Raw genomic sequence first — 24,490 nt, 5'->3', positions numbered from 1 at the left:
CTGTTGTTAACCAATCCCTGACGGTGGTCCAATTTATCATCATTAACTTTTGAAACCACCTTTGAGGCCCTGATCTTGCTCTCTCTCCAGGGAGTAAGGAGTCAGCCTGAGTTAGTTAACGTGTCATTAGTCCCAGCAAACCTTAATTCTAAATGTTTCTTTTTTTAATCACAGATTCTAAATCTCAACAATTAATAAAAACTTATTCCTACATTGCTTACAGGTAAAGAAAATTATACAGCAATATAATGCTATTAACAAAGATGACAAGTTATCCTTTAGATAGTAAGAGAAAAATACAGTGAATAAAAATAAAATATTGTATAAGCTTATGGATAACCTGTGATCTACATGATGAGCCAAGGTTAAGCTAGCTTTGCCAAGACAGTGGGAATGCCCGTGCTCAGGGTTGAAAAGATGCCTGGGTCCTGGGTCCCCTGGACTCAATGCCTGTTATAACTATTCTGAAAGCTGCATCAATCTTCTTTTCTCCTAGATAAATATAGAATGAACCAACATGGAATACAGTCTCTCCTGGAGAGTCCAAATTAAATGACTAATTTAGACTCAGGATACAGAATGAGTTAAAAATAAAAAAGTAGTTATTAAAAAATTATGAAAACTTAAACATTTTTAACAAATTGTATTGCAGATAGTCCCACTATATGATTCTTGGTTTCCTTGAAAGTAGTCTATTTCAACACATATTACTCTTCTTCCCTCAGAAATTTCATTTAAAGTATAATAAGTGACAAAAATAAAACAGATCTCTACAAAAATAGAGGAAATGTGAAAAGAGATTTCAGTGAACAAGATAGTTCAATAATTTCCAGGAAGTGAGAAATAAGTTAAAGAAAACAGGTACATCTCAAGGGCCAGAAATAAGGTTTCTGGATAAAATATAGGAAGGACACTTAAATTGAAAATTTAATAAGTGAAAAAATTTAGTGTATGTATCTCAAATACTATATAGGCACCAAAATTTCATAAGTATGCCCAATGCAATATTAGGTGTATATTTTTAAAAACATTTGTTTATTATTTATATTTTTGCTCATTTGACAATCCAGTAAGAAGATAATTAATATTCTGGGAAAGATTTGTAAAGATAATTTGTAAATCCCAAATAAGATGCTATAAAAACACTCAAAAATAATACATTAATATTTGAAATAAAATTTCTAAATAGAAAATTATATTGAAGGCCAGGGAATTGAGAAAAAAAAAAAAGATTAAAGAAATGCTTCTAGAGGATGAGAAATACATAGTAAATACAGACAAAAAGGAAGACCTAGGACAGAAGTTGGTGAACTCTGACCCACACACTAAATCTGATGCTCTACTTAGCACTGTGATCCGCAGAAACCAAGCTGGGGCCTCCCTGTCTGCCCTGTTCCTGCTCTTCTCCCAGCTCCTGCCTCCCTCTCCAAATGGCAACCACACTCAAGTTTTGAACTGGTTGGCACCCACTTATGAGAGATCGTCAAACAGCTATTATCCATTGATGGAATTTCAGTTGTGGACTTGGAAACTTTGCAAATTTCCTCACCTCCAGCTTCTCTCAAATTGAGATGGCTGGGTTCTCCTCAAGGAGAGGAGAGATGTCTGGATCAGATGTCACCGAGGCAGCAAATGTAACTGACCACCAGAGCAGCTTCCAGCACCACCCTCACCTGCCTCTTCCCCCATACTGCTCTCTCTCAGGAAAGTGACTCTTTGTTCTTCATCACAGAAATACTTCCAGCATCTGGCAACTGGATGTAAAACCTGTCTGCCACTCTGTGGGATTCATCACAAACAAAGGATTGGGAAGAACAGTTTTCCTCTTATTAGGTAAGCACCTAAATAGAATCTTTGATGCTCCTACTTCACTAATAAAAGTCACAACCAAGTATAATGAAAACATTTTCATGCACACAAGGACATCTCTTTCATTTAAATAACTCACTTAGAGATACAATCCAAGGAAGAAGATATAATGGGAAAATAGCAAAGAACACTTTCCTAAGTCATGAAGAGGGAGTTATCCAGGCATGATAATTCTGACACAGGCCTAGGCTTCATTTGTCCAGAATTAGCAGAAAATGGGAGCTTCTGGAAGACAGGAGTCTTCAAGGTAAAAATAATACTCCAGAGAAAAATCAGTATAATAGAAAACTTAGAAGAAAATGAGAATATACTAAAATATATTTGAAGAGGATGAAAGAGTCAAAATATATCTGAACTTGATACAAGGCTCATTTTAAATTGAATTAATGTACTTGAACTGTAGATAAATCCATGTAATCCTAGCACAGTGCTTCTGTGGCAAGAAAAAAATATTTATGCCATTAATATAATTTGACATTGTTTATTTCTTTTGTAACTTTCATAATCAGGCACTAATAAATCAGAAAAGAATGAATTATAGTCATATCTATAAAACAAAATAGAGTTCATTATGTTATAAACCTCTCTGTGAAGAAAAAGATTGTTAAAATGAGCTGATTGTAGAGCCAACCACTAGAAACTAAAGAACTGAAGTGAGAATTAGGAAGATATCGAAGTTTCACTCAAATTTAAAAGGAAAACATTTTGAGGAGTTTCCTCCCCCTTAAATAACTTGAGTTGGTATACTCTAGCAAAATAATTCTGCAAACAACTATCTAAATCCTTAAATTGACTTGTGTCCTGCATTCATAGATGGAGGAAAATATCCAGAATCAAATGACCTATTATATTGTATTCCTTGGTTCAATTTTACAGCTAGTATTGTTACAGCTTGTCCAGATGTAGCTGCAGATTGTGAGCTAAAGCAAACTGCTTTCTGACTCTCTCGTGGTTTTTCCTCTGCAAATGGAACAAAACACAGCAGGAAGCAAAAACAAGCACTGAAATATTGCCAATACAGGTAAGGTATAGGAGGCAAATAAAAGTTAAAGGAAAATGTTTAATATGGTACCACTGTGTGCGGGTTGATTCAGACAACCTGGGAGAGTTTCAGTCTTTCCCCAGGTTTTCCTATACTTTGACTTTAGACTCTCTTACACCCTCAGCACTTGATCTTTTCCAAATGATAGACATCGGTTTCTTCAGAGGGTGTAAGGTGTGCTCCAAAAGGCAGAGGATAGTCTTTTTCCAGATGAAATTTATCAGGTGAGTTACACAAATTTATACACGTTTCTTTCCCATACTACTTCCATGAACTTTTACTGTACAGAGGCAGATGATCTGGAAATATGTCTAAACATTTTCACAGTTCATTTCATGAGACCACATGTTCAAAGAAACATAACTAAGCTGACATCCTCTTCACTGGGAGCCATCTTAAAGCCCTAAATGCATTTCCATATCCTGTTGCAAGGAAGACACACTGATTACCAAGTCTGACCCAGAACCAAGGAATTACATTTTTAAAATTTGAACAAGATTAAATTGTTAATTGTTCATTTTGAATCAGCAAAGCATTTTAAATGTCGTATTCTACTTTTTCTTCAAAGTTCCTGCTTCTCATTAGTACTGTGTCAGAATAAATATCAGTGCCAAAAATTAAGAGTTCTTTGGTCTAGCACTCTAAGTTAGCACTGGCTTGAGAAGCGCATCTGTTCAGTTCCAATTTTAGAGACAGGATTGGAACTAATGAGCAACATTTGGATTACAATTTTTAGATACTATAGTACAGAAGTTCTCATTCTCCTAAGGTAATCTAAACTATTTTTGTGCCTGTCTGGCCTTTATATAACTTCTTCATTGGAAGATAATCTATAATAGCGATGAATTTACTACTCTGTGTGGGTACAGAGACTAAGACTCCTTGACGGGTTTAGAAAACCACAGACTCTGAAGTTCTTTCATTAAGTTTGATAGGTTACAATACTTATTGGCATCAGCAAGTACTTCATCTCAATAGTGAAATGTTACATTAAACATCTCAAAATAATTATGATCATTGCAGCTAAAATATCTGTTTTCAATCATTCTGCTCACATCTAAGCACATATTCAGGTAATGTGATATTTTTAATATCTCCTCAAGCTTAAATCATTACCAGTGGGAGGAAGAAGGCCAGTAACCATTTCTTTATTAAACCAAGGATGTCATACTTAAGGAACTTATAGCAAGACTGTGTAGATAAACTAGTTTTATGAGTAATAACTTTGGCAACTGAGTTAGGTTCATTTAATAATGATTCACCAGAGCATTTAACTAGTTGCTTTAAATGTTTCTTCCCTAAGACTCAAATTATTGTTTCTAACAAACTCACTCTCAACCTATGGCTTTTTAAAAGCTGATGCACAGAGTGATGAAAGATTTGCCCAGAGCCATGAGCAAGAATTTAATCCATACCCATATGATTCTGATTCCAAAGTCCAAGGTTTTAATGTGTCTTATGAACCTTATTAATGCTGATTCCCTGAGAAAAGATTTGGTGTCATACCTAAAATTAGTATTTTCTAATCTCTAAGAAATTTTTATATTTGATTTCTGTCATTTCCCCATAACTTTCTTCCTCCTACCTCTCCCCAGTTTCTTAAGAATTGCCATTTTCAAGGATTTTAGGATGAAACTCTCTCTAATCACATTTTTCACTTTTTCTAATTTTAGAAATACTGTATTCAATGAGAATTTTGGACAATTTTTCCTTCAGATTCAATTTAGATCATACACATGACTCATTCAACTTCCTCAAGTCCTTTCGTGAACAGCTCAGAAATAAAGCACTTTAGGTTTGATATATTTCAAATTTCATATAATGCACTGTTCACTTTCAAGTGTATTCATTTAGAGTCATTACTTTCTATACCTCAAAGGCAAAGAAGTATCCACATAAAAGAATTTTCCACACTCTCCCTGATAATTCTATGAGAATAGAGTTAGGTGATAATATGAAAGAAATGCCCAAAGGAAACACCATTTGCACAGACTAAAAGTATTAAGTCATATTTGCATCTTCCTTTTCTTCCCCTTACTTTTTATTAAGCATCGAGACAGAAAGAACCTGAATTCACATGTGGTCCCCCAGCGTTCTGTGTTTCAGGTAACTTAGACTAGTGGTTGTGTCCTCAAGGCAGCATGGTGGGGTGGGAAATAGAGTAGTGGATGAGCCTCAACTCTCATTAAGTAAAGGTTGACCCGAGGCTCATATTCTCTGATGTTAATATTTGTCAGGGTTGTTTGGAAGACGAGTGCTACTTGTGAAATGTCTTATGAATTGTGAAACATACGAAAAAGGAGTTACATTAACTATCTCTGACAAACGTAGAGGGCTTTGGTAAGAAGGCCGGGCCAAAGCTTCATTTCCTCTCAGCTACATGTAGAAATCCATAAAAATCTTCAAACTTATTTTCAAATTTAAAAGAATGATACCTGAAGCAGGGGATGTGGGAAAGTGACTCTGTGACAGAACGAGGCATATGAGGTCCAAGCGCAATTGTTCTGTGAATTCTAGCAGTATCTTCTTTAAAACCTGAAGAAGTTTTATTGAAGGACAATTTAGACAAAGAGCTATGAAATGCCTTTCTGGAGGCAACAGAGATAATTAAAGAAAAACACTCCACCACCCTGAAACCAAAATTCACAGAAAAGTTCTCCCTCCTCCCATCAAACATATGCACTATCTATATCGATCTACATCTAACATATGTATCAAACTAATTTGATAACAGAAGAAAGTGCCCAGAAAACTTAACAATGCTCTTCGATCTCATCTTGAACCAAAATTACTGGTAAATCCTTAAATACTGTGTTTTATGTTAAAAAAAATAATTAAAACTTTATTCCCACAAATGTAATAAAGGAAGGGTAAAACCCTGACCTAGTCTGTTTTCTGCAAAGTAGTCTTTTTAATGGTTTTTACTGGTGCATTATTATTATACGTATAGTGGGATTCACTCTGGCATATTCATACATGCACAGAATTTGGTCAGTCTCATTCCTCAGCACCGCCCTTTTCCCTTCCCTCCTCCTTTCCCTTCATTACTTTACTGGTTTAATTTCTATTTCTATTTTTAATTAATGCATTATAATTATGCATAAAAATGGAAATCACTGTGGCATTTCCATAAATGGACAAAGCACAATTCGGTCAATTTTACTTCCCAGTACTTCCTATTGCCACCCGCTCCTCCCTTCCTCTCTGTTCTCTTCCTCTACTCTATTGGCCTCTCTTTCATTTTCATGAAGTACCTCTTTTGTTCTTTTTTCTATAACTCCCTCTCTCTCTAGCTTCTGCATATGAAAGTAAACATTCCACACTTGACTTTCTGAATCTGGCTTATTTCAATTAGCATGTTGTCCTCCGGTTCCATCCATGTACCAGAAAATGACATATTTCATTCTTCATCATGGTTGAGTAAAACTCCATTGTGTGTATGTACCACACTGGTTTTTATCCATGTGTCCATAGATTGACACCTAAACTGGTTCCATAACTTGGCATTGTGAATTGTACTGCTACAAACTTTGGTCTACTTGTATCACTATTATATGCTAATTTTAGTTCTTCTGGATAAATACCAAGAAAGAGAATGGCGGGAATATATTGTGGTTTCATTTCCAGTCTTTTGAAGAGTTTACATACCTATTTCCATAAAGGTTGTACTAATTTGCAGTCCCACCAATACATGTTCCTTTTCCCCCACATCCTTGCCAACAAATACTGTCATTTGTAGCCTTAATTTTTAAAATTTGTTCTAAATACTTATACATGACAGTTGAACAATTTTTTTCTTGGCATGGGGGATTTAACTCAGGGGTACTAGACCACTGAGTCACCTCCTCAGCCCTATTTTGTATTTTATTTAGAGATAGGGTTTCAAAGAGTTGCTTAGTACCTTGCTTTTGCTGATGCTGGCTTTGAACTCATGATGATCTTGCCTCAACCTCCCAATCCACTGGGATTATAGGCATGAGCTGCCACTCCCAACTAGTAGAATGCATTTTGACACATCATACATAAATGAAGTATAACTTTGCATTCTTCTGGTTTTACATGATGTAGAATCACATCGGTTGTAATCGTATATGCACATAGGGTAATAATGTCTGAATCATTCTACTATCCTTCCTACCCCTAAATTCCTCCCCTCCCTTAACAACCCTCTGCCTAAGCCAAAATACCCCCATTCTTCTATAGTCACCCCATTATTGTGAATTAGTATCTGCATATCAGAGAAAACATTTGGCCTTTGTTTTGGGGGGGGGGGGAATTGGCTTATTTCACTTAGCATGATGATATTCTCCAGGTCCATCCATTTACCTGCAAATGTCATAATTTCATTCTTCTTTAAGGCTGAGTAATATTCCATTTTGTATATATACCATAATTTCTTTATCCATTCATCTGTTGAAGGGCATCTAGGTTGGTTCCATAGTTTAGCTATCGTGAATTGAGCTATTATAAACATTGATGAGGCTGTGTCATTGTAGTATGAGTGGGATAGCTGGGTCAAATGGTGGTTCCATTCCAAGTTTTCTGAGGAATCTTCATACTGCTTTCCAGAGTGGTTCCTCCAATGCACAGTCCCAACAGCAATATATGAGTGCACCTTTTTCCCCACATCCTCAACAACATTTATTGTTGCTTGTATTCTTTAGAAAAAGGAAAAAGAATGTTTATTGCTTTGCTAGCAAAGGAGAAACACAAGGGACTCCTGTGCCAAAGGCTGTGATTCTGTGTCACTTGTATTCTTGTCAATAACGACTCTGGCTGGAATGAGATGAAATCTCAGTGTAGGATTGATTTGCATATTCCTGATGAATAAATTTCCTGGTACTGAGTATTTTTTCATATAGCTGTTAGTCATTTGTGCTTCTTCTTTTGAGAAGTGTCTGCTTAGTCATGTGCTCATTTATTACATAAGTTGTTTTGTTTTGTTGTTATTGATTTGAGTGTTTTATTTATTCTGGATATTAATCCCCTGCAGAAGAGTAGCTAGCAAAATTTTTCTCCCATTCCATTGGCTCTTTCTCCTCACTCTTGTTTTTTGCCATTTTAATTTGATGTTATCCCACTTATTCTTGTTTTCATTTCTTAAGCTTTAGGAAACTTTTAAGGAAGTCAATGATTGTACCTACATGTTGGCGTGCTGAATGCATATTTCCTTCTAGCAGTTGCAGAGTTGCTGATCTAATTCCTAGGTCTTTGATCCATTTTGAGTTGCCTTTTGTGCAGGTAAGAAATAGGGATCTAAATTTATTCTTCCATATATGAACCTGCAGTTTTCTCTGTACACTAAACCCTCTAATATTTTTGATCCTCTAGTTCAATATGACAAGACTGAAAACATCACAAGTGCTCAAGGCTTGTACAGCACATCTGGTTTTTAAAATTTATTCAAACATTTTAAAATTATTTTGGACTTAAATGTCTAAGAGTAATACAAGGAGTTTCCTTAAAAATCTCTTGCTGTTCCTCTAATGTTAATATTTTAAAATCTGTAAAAAAATTCAAGAACAAGTTAAGCCCATGAGCAATAAGACATTCAGAGTGTGAACTTCCTCATATGATGTGCTCAAGACTTATTTCTTTTGTGATATTCATGCCAAAAAGTGATTAACCTCAACCTACCCATGAGAAAATACATTATAAACTAAACTGAAGGACATGTTAAGAATAACTGGCCTGGCAACTTGAAAACTGTCAGGCTCACAAGACAGAGAAAAATAGAGGAACAAAAAACCTATCTCCATGGAAGGACAGTAAGAGAGCAGGACAACTAATGGATTAGACTCTAAATCAGAAAAAGGACAGTAGTGAGTGTTATGGTTTTGATATGAGAGATGTCCCCAGAAAACTTACGTATGAATGTAGGAATATCAGAGTTGAAGTGATTGAATCATGAGAACTATAACCATTCTAGTTTGAATGAATTGGGTGGTAAGTGTAGGCAGGTGGAGCATGGCTAAAAGAGGTGGGTTACTGGGGGGAGGCCCTGAAAGGGCTGCTCTTCCTGTGTCGCCTTCCACTCTCCCTCTCTCTCTCTACTTCCTAATCCCCCGGAAAACTGAGCAGCTTTACTACACTGGGCCTTTCCATCATGATGCACTGCCTCACCTTAGGCCCAGAGCAATGGAACCAGCTGTCTGGACTAAGATCTCTGATACTATAAGCCCCCAATAAACTTCTCCTCCTCTAAGTTGTTCTCAATGGGTATTTTGGTCACAGCAACAAAAACTACCTGAAACTGTGGGAAAACTGGAAAACTTCAAATAAGGCTAGTCACTTAATATCATTGCATTTTTCTTGTAACATTGATAATTTTCTCGTTTGCTAGTTTTCCTACGGCTTTGTAAGATATTAACATTAGGAAAATCTGGGTAAAGTATATATGGGAATTCATTTAATAATGTTTGAAACTTTTCTGTATGTATAAAATTGTTGAAAATTAAATGCAAAAAAAAAAAAAAAAAAAAAAAAAAAAAAAACTATAATGGTCTCCAATGATGTTCTCCCTCCCAAACATCTAGACTTGGGGGAGGATATCAAAAGCTGCCTTAAGAAAGTAGATCAGCTGAGATACTCATCCCAAAATTAAGTAATATGGAGGGAAATCCTTGAAATGAGAAAAAGAATGTGAAATTTTATGAATTGGGTTCTGCACTGGTTTTGAAATGATGTTCTGAGGTTGTCCAACACACTCTTTGGAAACCAGTCTTGAATCTTTACTCTGCTAGTTGTTGCCTTTAGGTTCTTGGAATAATTTACAAACCAATGAGTCTCCAACAGCACAGGGAATTTTCTCATACTGATTTGAGATGCCCTTGTAGCACATCAATTTCTCCCCTTGTGAGTTTCTACATTTAGTTCCTGGAATATTTTTGGATGTAAAAAACTCCCTAAAGGAAAGTTGCAAACAAAGCTGTATATTTCCATATCGTATCAGTATTGGACATCATCTTATCAGTTCCCTAACACATTTGTATATATTTTCCACACATGTAGATTCCTAAGTAAAACACTTATTAAAATCTTTAATAACTAGATCATAACTATAAAAAAATCAGTAGTTTAAATAAATTACATTTGTTAGCTCTTACTTACCAGTAGTTCTAAGACATATTCAATAATAATGTACTATGATCTCTGCTTATCTCTTCTTTCCATCCTCATCAGTTCCTTCTAACCAACTACTTAAAAAAAGAAAGAAAAACTTGCTAAAAAAAACTTGCTGAATAGGTATTGATGTGTATAGTTCCTGGTGGCTTGGTTCCTACCAGCAGGTCTCAAATATTCTGTTGTGCCATTTTTATTAGGATGCCCCCCCAAGATCTCACGCATGTCAAGCAAATGCTTTACCATGGAGCTATTTCCAGTCCCAGAAAAAATTTTTTGAAGTTTTTTGATGCTGCTACCCTTTTCTCATTGAAGTGTGATGCTTTATAAGATATGTTGATATTAAGACAAATATAGTTATTTATATGACTATTCATAGTTCTATATGATTATGTAAATACCATATATATCCATACACCTACATATATTGTGTATCTTATATATTAAGGCAAGCATTTAGTAACCTCAATTCTCTAAAACCATTTTAAATATGGGGAGTTTACATTTGCCATCTGACTCTTTAGACTCCTTCTTTAACTGTCTGTACTAGTAAATACCTACATGACATTTTTTTACCAATCTTCACAATTAATATATTATTTCAATTCTTTATTTTTTTTACATTAACATACATCTTTCTCTCAATTTCCCCCTTTTTTCCACTTACTTTTCTTTTGAAAAACAGGTAGCGTTAGTATCTCTACTTGAAGAGTATTATGACTCTAAACCCTTAGGATTCTATTCTCCTTCCCCTTCTTATTCTTATGTCAAGTCCTTCATTTCTCTTTAATTGTAGTAAAGACACACATCATGAGACATATCATCTTCATAAAATTTTAAATATACAGCACAATATTGTTAATCATATGAACATTGTTGTGTAGCAGATCTCTATAACTTTGTATGTTGCCCATTCAACATCAGTTCCCCATATGCCCCTCACCATAGCCCATAAAAACACCATTCTACTCTTTGTTTATATAAATTTGATGACTATTCCATGTAAGTGGAATCAAGAAATACTTATCTTTATTTCTGTGTACTACATTTACATAATGTTGCCAAGGTTCATCTGTTGTAGCATACAACAGGATTTCTTTTTGTGGCTGAATAATATTTCATTGTATGTACATAGCATAAGTTCTTTATTCATTCATTTACATATGAACATGTAGGTTGTTCGAATTCTTGACTGCTGTGAACATACTTCAGTGATCATGGGAGTGAAGATACCTCTTTGAGGTCCTGATTTCAATTCTTTTGAATAAAAACCCAGAAGTGGGATTGCGGGTTTATATGGCACTTTAATTTTTAATTTTTAAAGAACCTCCACATATTTCCAGTGTGTCTATACCATCTTACATTTCCACCATCAATGCACAAGTATTTCAGTTTCTCCATCTCACTGACACACTGGTATTTTCTGTTTGTTGTCGTTGTTGTTGCTGTTGTTTGTTTATTTCTTGGGGTTTTGTTGTTGTTGTTTTGATCTGATTTGTAAAATTGTTTTGTAATAACCATCCTGACAGATTTGGGGTGATATATCATTGTGGTTTTGATTTACATTTTTATGATCATTAGTAATGCTGAAGATCTTTTAAAAAGTCAGGCATTTAAATAAATTACATTTCAAAATATCCTCAACCTAACATTGAATTGTGTAGAGGGAGCTGAGGAGTGGGAAGGGTTGGGGGGAGTGGGGAAGGAAAATAAGGGAATGAGACAAACATCATTACCCTATGTACATGTATGATTACATAAACAGTGTGATTCTACATTGTGTACAACCAGAGAAATGAAAAATTATACTCCATTTGTGTACAATGAATAAAAAAAATTAAATTAAAAAAAGAAAGGATCCCTAATCAAAAATACTTGGCCATTTGTATGCCTTCTTTAGAGTAATGTCTGCTCAAGTCTTTCATTCATTTTTAATTGGGTTGTTTGTTATTTGCTCCTGAGTTTATATGTGCAATTTACATATTTTGAATATCAACCAAATATTAGAAATATTTGCAACTATTTTCATCTATCTCATCAGACTGTGAAGCTTTTTAATCCCACTCGTTCTTCTTGTCTATTTTTGCTTTTTTCCCTGTGCCTTTTTAAATCTTTACATCTGTAGTTCTACTTCTTTTTTTAAGATTTTTATGTGGTGCTGCAGATTGAACCCAGTGCCTCACATGGGTTAGACAAGTTCTCTACCACTGAGCCACAACCTGGTCCTATAATTCAATTTCTGACCTAAAATAATTAATACCTGAAACAAATGAGAAGGGGCAATCAAACTTATGAACCAGTGTAGTCTGATTAGTAGAAAGTAATCCATCTGTGTTTTTGCCAGGCACAGAAAATGGTATTTAAACTGAGTTATCAAGTTGGTTTTAATTGCTGATAAATTCAAGTGGGGTCAGATTAGGGAATGAAAAGTAGAAAACCAAAAATCTCACACATGGATACTTTCCTGCTTCTCTCCTTTTGTGTGTGTGTCCTGTTATCATCAATGAATTATATAAATGACAACAAATATCTTAAAATTTGCTGTAAGCTAGAGAGAACATTTAGATTCTTAACTACATTACCTACTTTCCAAGCAGATGATATGCTGAAAACACACAACCTGAGATATATATTAAGATCAAATGTAAAAATTTATATTCACTAAAGTATTCCTTCTGCCTCTTTCTGAAAGTTTTGAAGGAAATCTAAGATTCTTGAATGTATTTTCTTGTTGTTTTTCTTTAGAAAGAGGTTCTAATATCAAATGGAAATTTTTAAATCTTAAATTATCATAATTTTGCCAAAACTGATCAATAATTTTTGAATATTCATCATCAAACATTTACAATAAGCATACATTCTTGTGAAATACCATTTCAGAATAAATATTTATACCATAGTTTTTGTCAAAATCATGAAGACATTGGAAATAGAGACATTTGAATTATACAATTTTTTCTTATTAAAATTATAAAACCAATATTATTTTATCTTTTAGAACTTTAGTACTTATAATGGTATGTAAAGCAGAGATAATTGTGAATTTTAAGTGAAACTTGAATATATGAAAAAAGCAAAGATGTTTTCTTCTATTGCAACTATTTCTATTTTCTTATTAATTCCGGGTTTTAAGACATGCATACTGCATTCTCAATAAACTGATATAGCAATGTGGTCTCTAATAGTCTAAATATAATTAATTGTGACATGCATTAAATACTATGATAAAGTAATCATGAGGTTTTACCATAAACATAGTGGCCTATGAAAAACCTACATCAGAAGTTACCAGGGACCTATAGTGCTTATTAAAAGTAGAGATTCTCACCAGGCATGGTGGCACATGCCTGTAATCCCAGTGGCTCAGGAAGTTGAGGCAGGAATATTCTGAATTTAAGACCAGTCTCAACAACTTAGCGAGGCCCTAAACAATTTAGTGAGACCCTCAAAAAAAAAAAAATTTTAAAAAGCCTGGGAATGTAACTCAGTGGTAAAGTGTCTCTGGGTTCAATGACCAGTACAAAACAAAACAAAAAAAAAAAAAAACAAAGCAAAACAAAACAAAGTGGAGATTCCCAGTACCACCTATAGATAAATAAAAATTCCCAGGGTCAGAATCCTAGTGTATTCTTAGACCAAGTTTCCCAGTGAGCTTGAGGCAATTTAACTTGAGAACAAATTATTTAAAATATCTGACTGCCAATCGGAAATAAAAAATCAAGCAGATATAGTTATTTTTTCTGGAATAAACAGTAGCACATGACCTTAATTCTCAGAAGATTTACTAGTAAGGGTGAGTTTGCATGAAAGTGTTTTTAAACCATTATACATCAAACATCCAGAGTGTTTGATCTCTGTGATGTCATTTGTCCAAAACAGTCTAGGTAAGTTTATTTTAACACTCAAAGATAGGTAGATTCCAGAAATATAGAGGCACTAGCTTCTATTTTGTGATGTTCTACAAAGACCAAACTTTTTATTTGTTGTCTTACTAATTACTTTTAAAATTAGCAATTAATAGCTAATTTTAATTTAGTCACTGGAGCCAAAATATTCTTTCTCCCCATGAGCCATATCTTCCACAACACTTTGATATCTATGTTTTCTAATTTTGATTTCAGTTCCCAACCAGAATTTTTGGTCAAATAATTTTCAAAGATGTTGTACCAATTTACACACATACACACAGCAGAGTTGTATAAGTGTTCAGTTGTTTCAAATCTTCATTAATGCTTGCCATTCTCTGTTTTCTTGATCTGTTGGCCATGGAGTAATAACTAGTTCTTGTTTTAATTTGTGTTTCTCTGAAGTCTAATGATGTTAATCAGCTTTTGAAAAGCTTGTTAGCCCTTTAGGTAACTTTCCTCGTGTATTTACTCGCATATTTTGTCCATGCTTTGTATAACGTCAACCTTCATTTTTAATCAGAGATTAATTTGAAGACTTAGATCTTCAGATACGTTTGTAGCAACTTAATGTTTTCTTCAGACATAATTTATATTATCTGGATTTTTAAAACCAGATTTAGGGGGAGAAGATGGGACTAGGGAAAGGACACACAAACAAGCAGTTCCTCAGCACTAGACTTACAAAACAAGACTGCTCCTCAGCCAGGTAGGAACAAACGAACCTCACGGAGACTTAATACTGAACTGTTAAAACAATTCACAGAGCTACAGAAAGTCGGCAAGTCGAACATAAGAAATAAGACCTCAGAGATTCACCCAGTTCAGGCACCAGCAGAGGGGAATGTGGCTCACAGCCAGAAGAGATGCATGACTAGACGATAAAGAGTTAAAAAGAGAGGAAAATTGACTTGGGAAAACGTGTGGCTTTCGGAGGAAAGCCAGTTTAAACAAAAACAGAGTTAATAGGAAAAGGACTCAGTGGAAACAAATCCAAAAGAGTCCACGGGAAACAAAAGCATTCCACTGGCGGCAAGCCCTGCACCGGCAGCCCTTCGCTAGTGCAGAACAGGCTGGCAAGTGAGGAAAACCTTCCCAGACACCGAAAGCTGTTCCCACACAGATTGCACAGCTGCGAACAGAGACAAAGGATTGGGAACTTATAAAGGAAACTAATAGGAGCCCACGAAAATTCCCAGAGGGCGCCTGAACCAAAGAGACTGAAATAGGCACACGTAAGATTTTACCCGAACCATTCAGCCTCTGGATCCCAAGTAAGAAAACTCCTGTAGTTGCTGGCAGCCCATTGGAGCCACTGAGAAGACACTGTGGCCACACAAGGGCATGTGCACTGCAGGGTGGACACCCAGAAATTCACATCCTCAGCTGTTAAGGTGAAACCCCTAGAGGCTTAGTCCTTTGCCCTAAAAGTGAATTTTACCGGACGCCCCAGAGATCCAGAAGTCCAACAGAGATTGGCTGCTCCACACCACAGGGATCTTAAATACCCAGCAGTGTTCTAAGACCCACCAAGGACCAAACCCCAACAACTGGAACCTCCAATCGAGAACCCTGCATCACCCCTGCTACAAGATTACACAGTTCATCAGCGCTCCCCAGTCTATCCCACCAATACCGGGAGACCGGAAGCCACGGAAAGCTATTGTACCCACCTGGCAGCTAGGTGAGGAACACGGGGTCGGTGACTAAAAATACAGAGCCAAAAATAAAGACTGAAAATTCATCCCTGTGGAAAGATTTGACTATCACAGCAGAAACAAACTCTCTTTCATTAAGATATTTTTGTCTTTTCTCTATTTCCATTTTTCCATTCTTTCTTTTTTCTTATTTTCCATATGGCCATTTTTTTACTCTTTTAAAATTTTTTTTCGACTTTTTCAATCATTTCATCATATTGTATTAATCCTCACTTTTTTTCATTATGCATGCTTTTGTGTGTATTTGAGTGTTTATGTGTAGTTGTGTATGTTCTCATTGCATGGATAGGTCTGAAAAGATATATGTTTATAACCTACATATTAATAGCTCTCTTCTGCACATGCTCATAATGTACTCTTGATTAGACTTAGATGGGGTACAATTATACAAGAGTTCAAGTTATCTTGATCCTATATTTGTTGGTTTATTCATACCTAGGTTCTGGGCCCTCCAATCTCACTTTTTCACTCCCCCACTAACAGCCTAAGCTTCCTGTTTCCTTCTCCTCTCTCTTTTTTTTTTTTTTTTTTTATTACTTTCAGTTAAATTTTATCCCTTCTTCTTCATAGCTAATGCCTCCTAACTCTCTTGCCTCTTCACTGATCACTTTTTCAAACACTTAAAACTTTCTGTGCCTTCCCATCCTATTTTTCTTACTTAAGAAACTGTAATCTCACTAAATAATAGAAATTAATACATTTGTATGTCATTTATAATTTTTTAAAATTACATAATTTATGTTATCTGGGTTTCTAAAACTCCAAGTTATAGGGAGACAAGATGGAAAATGAGGGAAAGGAACCAAAGTTTAGCAGCATACATGGCTCATTGTATTAATAATCAATTTGAATGGGGGCACTACAGTAGATACCTGCTATTGAATAACTGATCCGCTTTATGGTTTTCTATTGTTAAACATTGTAGTGTTGTTAAACATTGACACCACCAACCCTATATCAGTGGCAATTTGGGAAATAGATGTCAAAGTAGACACAGGATTGTGTGTGTGTGTGTGTGTGTGTGTGTGTGTGTGTGTGTGTGTGTGCATGCCAGGGATTGAACTCTAGGGTATTTAACCTCTGAGCCACATCCTCAGTCCTTTTAACTGTTTATTTTGAGACAGGGTCTCACTAGGTTGCTTATAGCCTTGCTAATTTGCTGCAGCTGACTTTGAACCTACTATATTCCTGCCTCAGTCTCCTGAACCAATGAGATTGCAGGCATGAGCCACCATTTGTAGCTTGGACATTTATCTTAAGGCTGTACACCTGTTGCCAACATTAGTGCTATTCCTGGCTATCTCTTTCTTCTAAGAGGGACTCAAAAGAGATTAGAACAATTCACATTCACAGAGTAGAGATCCTGCAGCCAAGAAATACTCAAATCTCAACCAAGCATCAGTGTATCTCACTCCATACATGATCTATCCACATCTGAGCCTTAGTATTTCCTCAGCTCATAAAATTGGGTAGACAAAAACCCCAAACCAATAACCAGGATCCAAGGGAGGAAAAATCAGAGACAGATCTCTGGTTCCCACCCCTTGATTTCTACCCATTTACCTAAAACATATAGAAGTCTCAGAACAAATAAGATAATTACATACGAAGGGACACAAACTAAAAAAGAGGAAAGGAAGTTCATCTGAATTTATAAGAAAATACAAGACCTCCAAAATCATGAGGAAACAGGCAAAGAAATCTCCCCCTAAATTCATAATCCCCCAACAAAGGATCACAATAATATGGAAGTAGATGAAATTCCAGAGAAAAATTATAAAAAAACTGATTATTAAAATGTTCAGTGAACTGAAAGAAGATATAAGGAATTAATTAAAGACACAAATACAGAAGAGGAAGGACTACTTCAATAAAGAATTAAAAGCATTGAAAATAAACCAATAAGAACCCCTAGAATGAAAGATAAAATCAATCAAATTAAAAATTCACTTGTTGCTGGGACTCGGAGCAACCACTGGGGCTCCGGCGGCTGCCCAGGGGAGGAGTGGCGAGGAGAGCTGTGTGGACTCAGGACACCGGGGCCTGCCCTGAGGAGGAGGAGGAGGAGCGTGGCCACTTGGATTCGGAGTGACTGCACCAGAGCTACAGGCGGTTGCCAGAAAAGAAGCTCCGCGGCGAGCTGTTTGGAATCAGAACGACGCTTCTGAACCCCGGGGCCTGCCCTGAAGACGAGGAGGAGGAAGAGGAACGCGGCCGCTTGGATTCGGGGTGACTACACCAGAGCTTCAGGCGGTTGCCAGAGGAGAGGCTGCGTGGCGAGCTGTTTGGACTCAGACCACTTCTGAACCCCGGGGCCTGCCCAGAGGAGGAGGAGAAGCGCGGCGGGTCGTTTGGACTCGCAGTGACTGCATTAGCGCTCCAGGCGGCTGCTCAGAGGAGAAGGCGAGTGGTGAGTTGTTTGGACTTAAAGGGACAGCGCCTGAACACAGGGGGGCTGCCTGGAGAGGAAGCGTGGTGGGTCGCTTGGTCTTGAGTGACCGCACCAAGAGCTCCGGGTGGTTGCCCATAGGACCCGTGCAGCGGGTCACGTGGATTCAGAACCATTCAGAGCAACCACTCCTGAACACTCGGGGGGTTATCTGGAGGAGGAGGAGGAACGGGGAGGGTCACTTCGACTCGGAGTGATTGATTGCCCAGGGCTACGGGTGGTTGGTGGGAGGTGGAGGCACGCAGTCAGTTTCTTGGACTCCTAGTGACCACACCGGAATACTGGGCAGCTGTCTGGAGGAAGAGGCGTGTGGCGGGTCTCTGGGACTCAGAGAGATTGTACGGGGCCCCAGGTGGCTGCTCAGAGGAGGGGCCGCATAGCCAGGCAATTAGGGGCAGAGCAGGGTCCCAGGATCTAGGAGGCTTCTGGGTGGAAGAGCCGCACAGAGACAGGCTTAGGGCGGAGCAAAGGTTCCAGGCCTGCGGGCATATTCTCTGAGGAGGGGCAGCCTAAGGAGATTCATCTGCGAAGGGTGAGGCTCCCAGGCCCAGGAGGTAGGGCCGGGCCCCTGAGAACTTTGCAGAGGAAGGCAGCCCAGCCCAGGTGGTAGCTGTAATTGAGGGGAACCTCTAGGAGGGTACTGACCAGCGAGACCTCCCCACCGGGTGAGTCTTCCCTGCCGGGTGAGGTTTCCCCACAAGGACAGTAAAACTAGAGACTCAGGCCCAAACAGGCCTTGCCTCAGCCCGCAGCCTAGGTCCCCTTTGGATGACCATTGGTCAACAAGTGGAGGCACCTCTGCCCACTAGCAGGGATTATACCCCTCCTGAAGGCCACCACTCCTAGAGAGGCAGCTTCCTTGTGGAGCTCCGCATTATCAACTTCCTCCAAGACTTCAGCCTACTGAAGGCCAAGGGGGGATATATATAGAAATCTTCAGGGACATTGTAAGTCAATACAGGAAATCTGCAATATCTCAGCGGTCAACTGATACCTGAACAATATGAGAAAACAAGGAAAGAAAATGCTGCAAACAAATCTAGATGTTACATCAATAAAACCCAATGACAGCATGGCAGAAGAAATGACAGAAAAGGAGTTCAGAATGTACATAATTAAAATGATCAGAGAAGCAAACAATGAGATGAAAGAGCAAATGCAAGCATTGAATGATCGCACCAATCGACAGTTAAAAGAGCAAATACAGGAAGCAAAAGATCATTTCAATAAAGAGTTAGAGATATTGAAAAAAAACCAAACAGAAATCCTTGACATGAAAGAAACAATAAACCAAATTAAGAACTCCATAGAAAGCATATCCAATAGGATAGAACACCTGGAAGACAGAACCTCAGACATTGAAGACAAAATATTTAACCTTGAAAACAAAGTTGAACAAACAGAGAAGATGGTAAGAAATCATGAACAGAATCTACAAGAACTATGGGATATCATGAAAAGGCCAAATTTAAGAATTATTGGGATTGATGAAGGCCTAGAGAAACAAGCCAAAGGAATGAACAACCTATTCAATGAAATAATATCAGAAAATTTCCCAAATCTGAAGAATGAAATGGAAAATCAAGTTCAAGAGGCTTATAGGACTCCAAATACACAAAATTACAACAGACCCACACCAAGGCACATTATAATGAAAATACCTAACATACAAAATAAAGACAGAATTTTAAAAGCTGTGAGAGAAAAGAACCAAATTACATTCAGGGGGAAACCAATACGGATATCAGCAGACTTTTCAATCCAGACCCTAAAAGCTAGAAGGGCCTGGAACAACATTTTTCAAGCCCTGAAAGAAAATGGATGCCAACCAAGAATCTTATACCCAGCAAAACTTACCTTCAAATTTGACGATGAAATAAAATCCTTCCATGATAAACAAAAGCTAAAAGAATTTACAAAAAGAAAGCCAGCATTACAAAACATTCTCAGCAAAATATTCCATGAGGAAGAGATGAAAAACAAAGCAGCAAATCAGCAAAGGGAGGAATTATCCTAAAGGAATTGTCAAATAAAGGAGGAAACAAGTTGTGTCAAAAAATAAATAAATAAAATTTAAAAAATGAACCAAATGACCGGGAAACCAAATCATATCTCTATAATAACCCTGAATATTAATGGCCTGAATTCATCAATCAAAAGACATAGACTGGCAGATTGGATTAAAAAGAAAGATCCAACAATATGTTGCCTGCAAGAGACTCCCCTCATAGAAAAAGATACCCATAGACTAAAGGTGAAAGGATGGGGAAAAACATACCATGCACATGGACTCAGCAAAAAAGCTGGAGTATCCATCCTCATTTCCGATAGTGTGGACTTCAAGCCAAAGTTAGTCAGAAGGGATAAAGAAGGTCATTTCATACTGCTTAAGGGAAGCATAAATCAGCAAGATATAACAATCATAAACATCTATGCCCCAAACAGTGGCTCATCCATGTATGTCAAACAAATCCTTCTCAATTTCAGAAACCAAATAGACCATAACACAATAATACTAGGTGATTTTAACACGCCTCTCTCATCACTGGACAGATCTTCCAGACAAAAATTGAACAAAGAAACCAGAGATCTCAATAACACAATCAATAATTTAGACTTAACAGACATTTATAGAATATACCATCCAACCAAGAGCGAATACACTTTCTTCTCAGCAGCACATGGATCCTTCTCTAAAATAGACCATATATTATGCCACAAAGCTAATGTTAGCAAATACAAGAAGATAGAGACACTAGCATGTATTCTATCAGATCATAATGGATTGAAGTTAGAAATAAATGAAAGAGTAAAACACAGAAACTATTCCAACATCTGGAGATTAAACAATATGCTATCATATGATGAATGGATAACAGAAGATATTAGGAAGGAAATTAAAAAATTCTTAGAGGTAAATGAGAACAAAGAAACATCATATCAAAATCTCTGGGACACTATGAAAGCAGTACTTAGAGGGAAATTTATTTCATGGAGCGCATTTAATAAAAGAAGTAAAACTCAACAAATAAACGACCTAACGCTACAGCTCAAAGCCCTAGAAAAAGAAGAACAGACCAACACCAAAAGTAGTAGAAGACAGGAAATAGTTAAACTCAGAGCTGAAATCAATGAAATTGAAACAAAAGAAACAATACAAAAAATTGACAAAATAAATAGTTGGTTCTTCGAAAAAATAAACAAAATTGATAAACCTTTAGCCACACTAACAAAGAGAAGACGAGAGAAAACCCAAATCACTAAAATTCGGAATGAACAAGGAAATATCACAACAGACAGGATTGAAATACAAAACATAATTAGAAGCTATTTTGAAAATCTATACTCCAACAAAATAGAAAATTTCGAAGACATCAACAGGTTTCTAGAGACATATGAATTGCCTAAACTGAACGAGGAGGACATAAACAATTTAAATAGACCAATTTCAAGTACTGAAATAGAAGAAGTCATCAAAAGCCTTCCAACAAAGAAAAGTCCGGGACCAGATGGGTTCTCAGCCGAGTTCTACAAAACCTTTAAAGAAGAGCTCATTCCAATACTTCTCAAAGTATTCCATAAAATAGAAGAGGAGGGAACCCTCCCAAACTCATTCTATGAAGCCAATATCACACTGATACCTAAACCAGACAGAGACTCATCAAGGAAAGAAAATTTCAGACCAATATCCTTAATGAACATCGACGCAAAAATTCTCAACAAAATTTTAGCAAATCGCATACAAAAACATATTAAAAAGATAGTGCACCATGATCAAGTGGGCTTCATCCCAGGTATGCAAGGTTGGTTCAACATCAGGAAATCAATAAACGTAATTCACCATATTAATAGACTTAAAGTCAAGAATCACATGATTATTTCAATAGATGCAGAAAAAGCATTTGATAAAATACAGCACCCCTTCATGCTCAAAACACTAGAAAAAATAGGGATAGTGGGAACATTCCTTAACATTGTAAAGGCCATTTATGCTAAGCCCATGGCTAATATCATTCTAAATGGTGAAAAACTGAAAGCATTCCCCCTAAAAACTGGAACAAGGCAGGGATGCCCTCTTTCACCACTTCTATTCAACATCGTTCTTGAGACTCTGGCCAGAGCAATTAGACAAACCAAAGAAATTAAAGGGATACGAATTGGAAAAGAGGAACTCAAACTATCCCTGTTCACTGATGACATTATTCTATATTTAGAGGAACCTGGAAATTCCACCAGAAAACTCTTAGAACTCATAAGTGAATTCAGTAAAGTAGCAGGTTACAAGATCAATGCCCATAAATCCAACGCATTTTTATACATAAGTGATGAATCTTCGGAAAGAGAAATTAGGAAAACTACCCCATTCACTATAGCCTCGAAAAAAATAAAATACTTGGGAATCAATCTCACAAAAGAGGTGAAAGACCTCTACAATGAGAACTATACAACACTAAAGAAAGAAATTAAAGAACACCTTAGAAGATGGAAAGATCTTCCATGTTCTTGGATAGGAAGAATTAATATTGTCAAAATGGCCATACTACCTAAAGTGCTATACAAATTCAATGCAATTCCAATTAAAATCCCAATGACGTACCTTACAGAAATAGAGCAAGCAATCATGAAATTCATCTGGAAGAATAAGAAACCCAGAATAGCTAAAGCAATCCTTAGCAGGAAGAGTGAAACAGGGGGTATTGCAATACCAGATCTTCAACTCTACTACAAAGCAATAGTAACAAAAACGGCATGGTATTGGTACCAAAATAGAAAGGTAGATCAATGGTACAGAATAGAGGACACGGACACAAACCCAAATAAATACAATTTTCTCATACTAGACAAAGGTGCCAAAAATATGCAATGGAGAAAAGATAGCCTCTTCAACAAATGGTGCTGGGAGAATTGGAAATCCATATGCAACAGAATGAAACTAAACCCATATCTCTCACCATGCACGAAACTAAACTCAAAATGGATTAAGGACCTCGGAATCAGACCAGAGACCCTGCATCTTATAGAAGAAAAAGTAGGTCCAAATCTTCACCTTGTTGGTCTAGGATCAGACTTCCTTAACAGGACTCCCATAGCACAAGAAATAAAAGCTAGAATCAACCACTGGGATAGATTCAAACTAAAAAGCTTTCTCTCAGCAAAGGAAACTATCAGCAATGCGAAGAAAGAGCCTACAGAGTGGGAGAATATCTTTGCCAATCATACTTCAGATAGAACGCTAATCTCCAGAATCTATAAAGAACTCAAAAAACTCTACACGAAGAATACAAATAACCCAATCAACAAATGGGCTAAGGAAATGAATAGACACTTCACAGAAGAAGATCTACAGGCAATCAACAAACATATGGAAAAATGTTCAACATCTCTAGTAATAAGAGAAATGCAAATCAAAACTACCCTAAGATTCCATCTCACCCCAATTAGAATGGCGATTATCAAGAATACGAGCAACAACAGGTGTTGGCGAGGATGTGGGGAGAAAGGTACACTCTTACATTGCTGGTGGGACTGCAAATTAGTGCAGCCACTCTGGAAAGCAGTGTGGAGATTCCTTAGAAAACTCGGAATGGACCCTCCATTTGACCCAGCTATCCCACTCCTTGGCCTATACCCAAAGGACTTAAAATCAGCATACTACAGAGATACAGCCACATCAATGTTCATAGCTGCTCAATTCACAATAGCCAGACTGTGGAACCAACCTAGATGCCCTTCAATTGATGAGTGGATAAAGAAACTGTGGTATATATATACAATGGAATATTACTCAGCCATAAAGAATGATAAAATTATGGCATTTGTAGGCAAATGGATGAAATTGGAGAATATCATGCTAAGTGAGATAAGCCAATCTCAAAAAGCCAAGGGACGAATGATATCGCTAATAAGTGGAGGATGACACATAATGGGGGGGAGGGAAGGGTTAGTGTTAGGGTTAGAGTTAGGGTTAGGGAGGGGGGCAAGTATGGAGGAAGGAAGGACTGTATAGAGGGTAAAGAGGGGTGGGAGGGGTGGGGGAAGGGAAAAAATAACAGAATGAATCAAACAACATTACTCTATGTAAATTTATGATTACACAAATGGTATGCCTTTGTGCCATGTACAAACAGAGAAACAACATGTATCCCATTTGTTTACAATAAAAAAAAAAAAATTCACTTGAAATCATTACTCTCAGATTAGATTACATAGAAAATAGAACTTCACCTTTGAACACAGACCTTCAGGACCTGAAGACAAAGTATATGAACTTCAGTACACAGAACGTAATAAAGGGAAAATGATAGAATATGATCAGAATATATAAGAACTCTGGGAAACATCAAGAGACCAACCTGAGAATCACTGGGATAAAAGAGAACATGCA

Source organism: Sciurus vulgaris (genome assembly GCF_902686455.1).
Source record: "Sciurus vulgaris genome assembly, chromosome: 14".
Classification (NCBI taxonomy): Eukaryota; Metazoa; Chordata; class Mammalia; order Rodentia; family Sciuridae; genus Sciurus; species Sciurus vulgaris.
Note: the sequence above shows the minus strand (reverse complement) of the source record.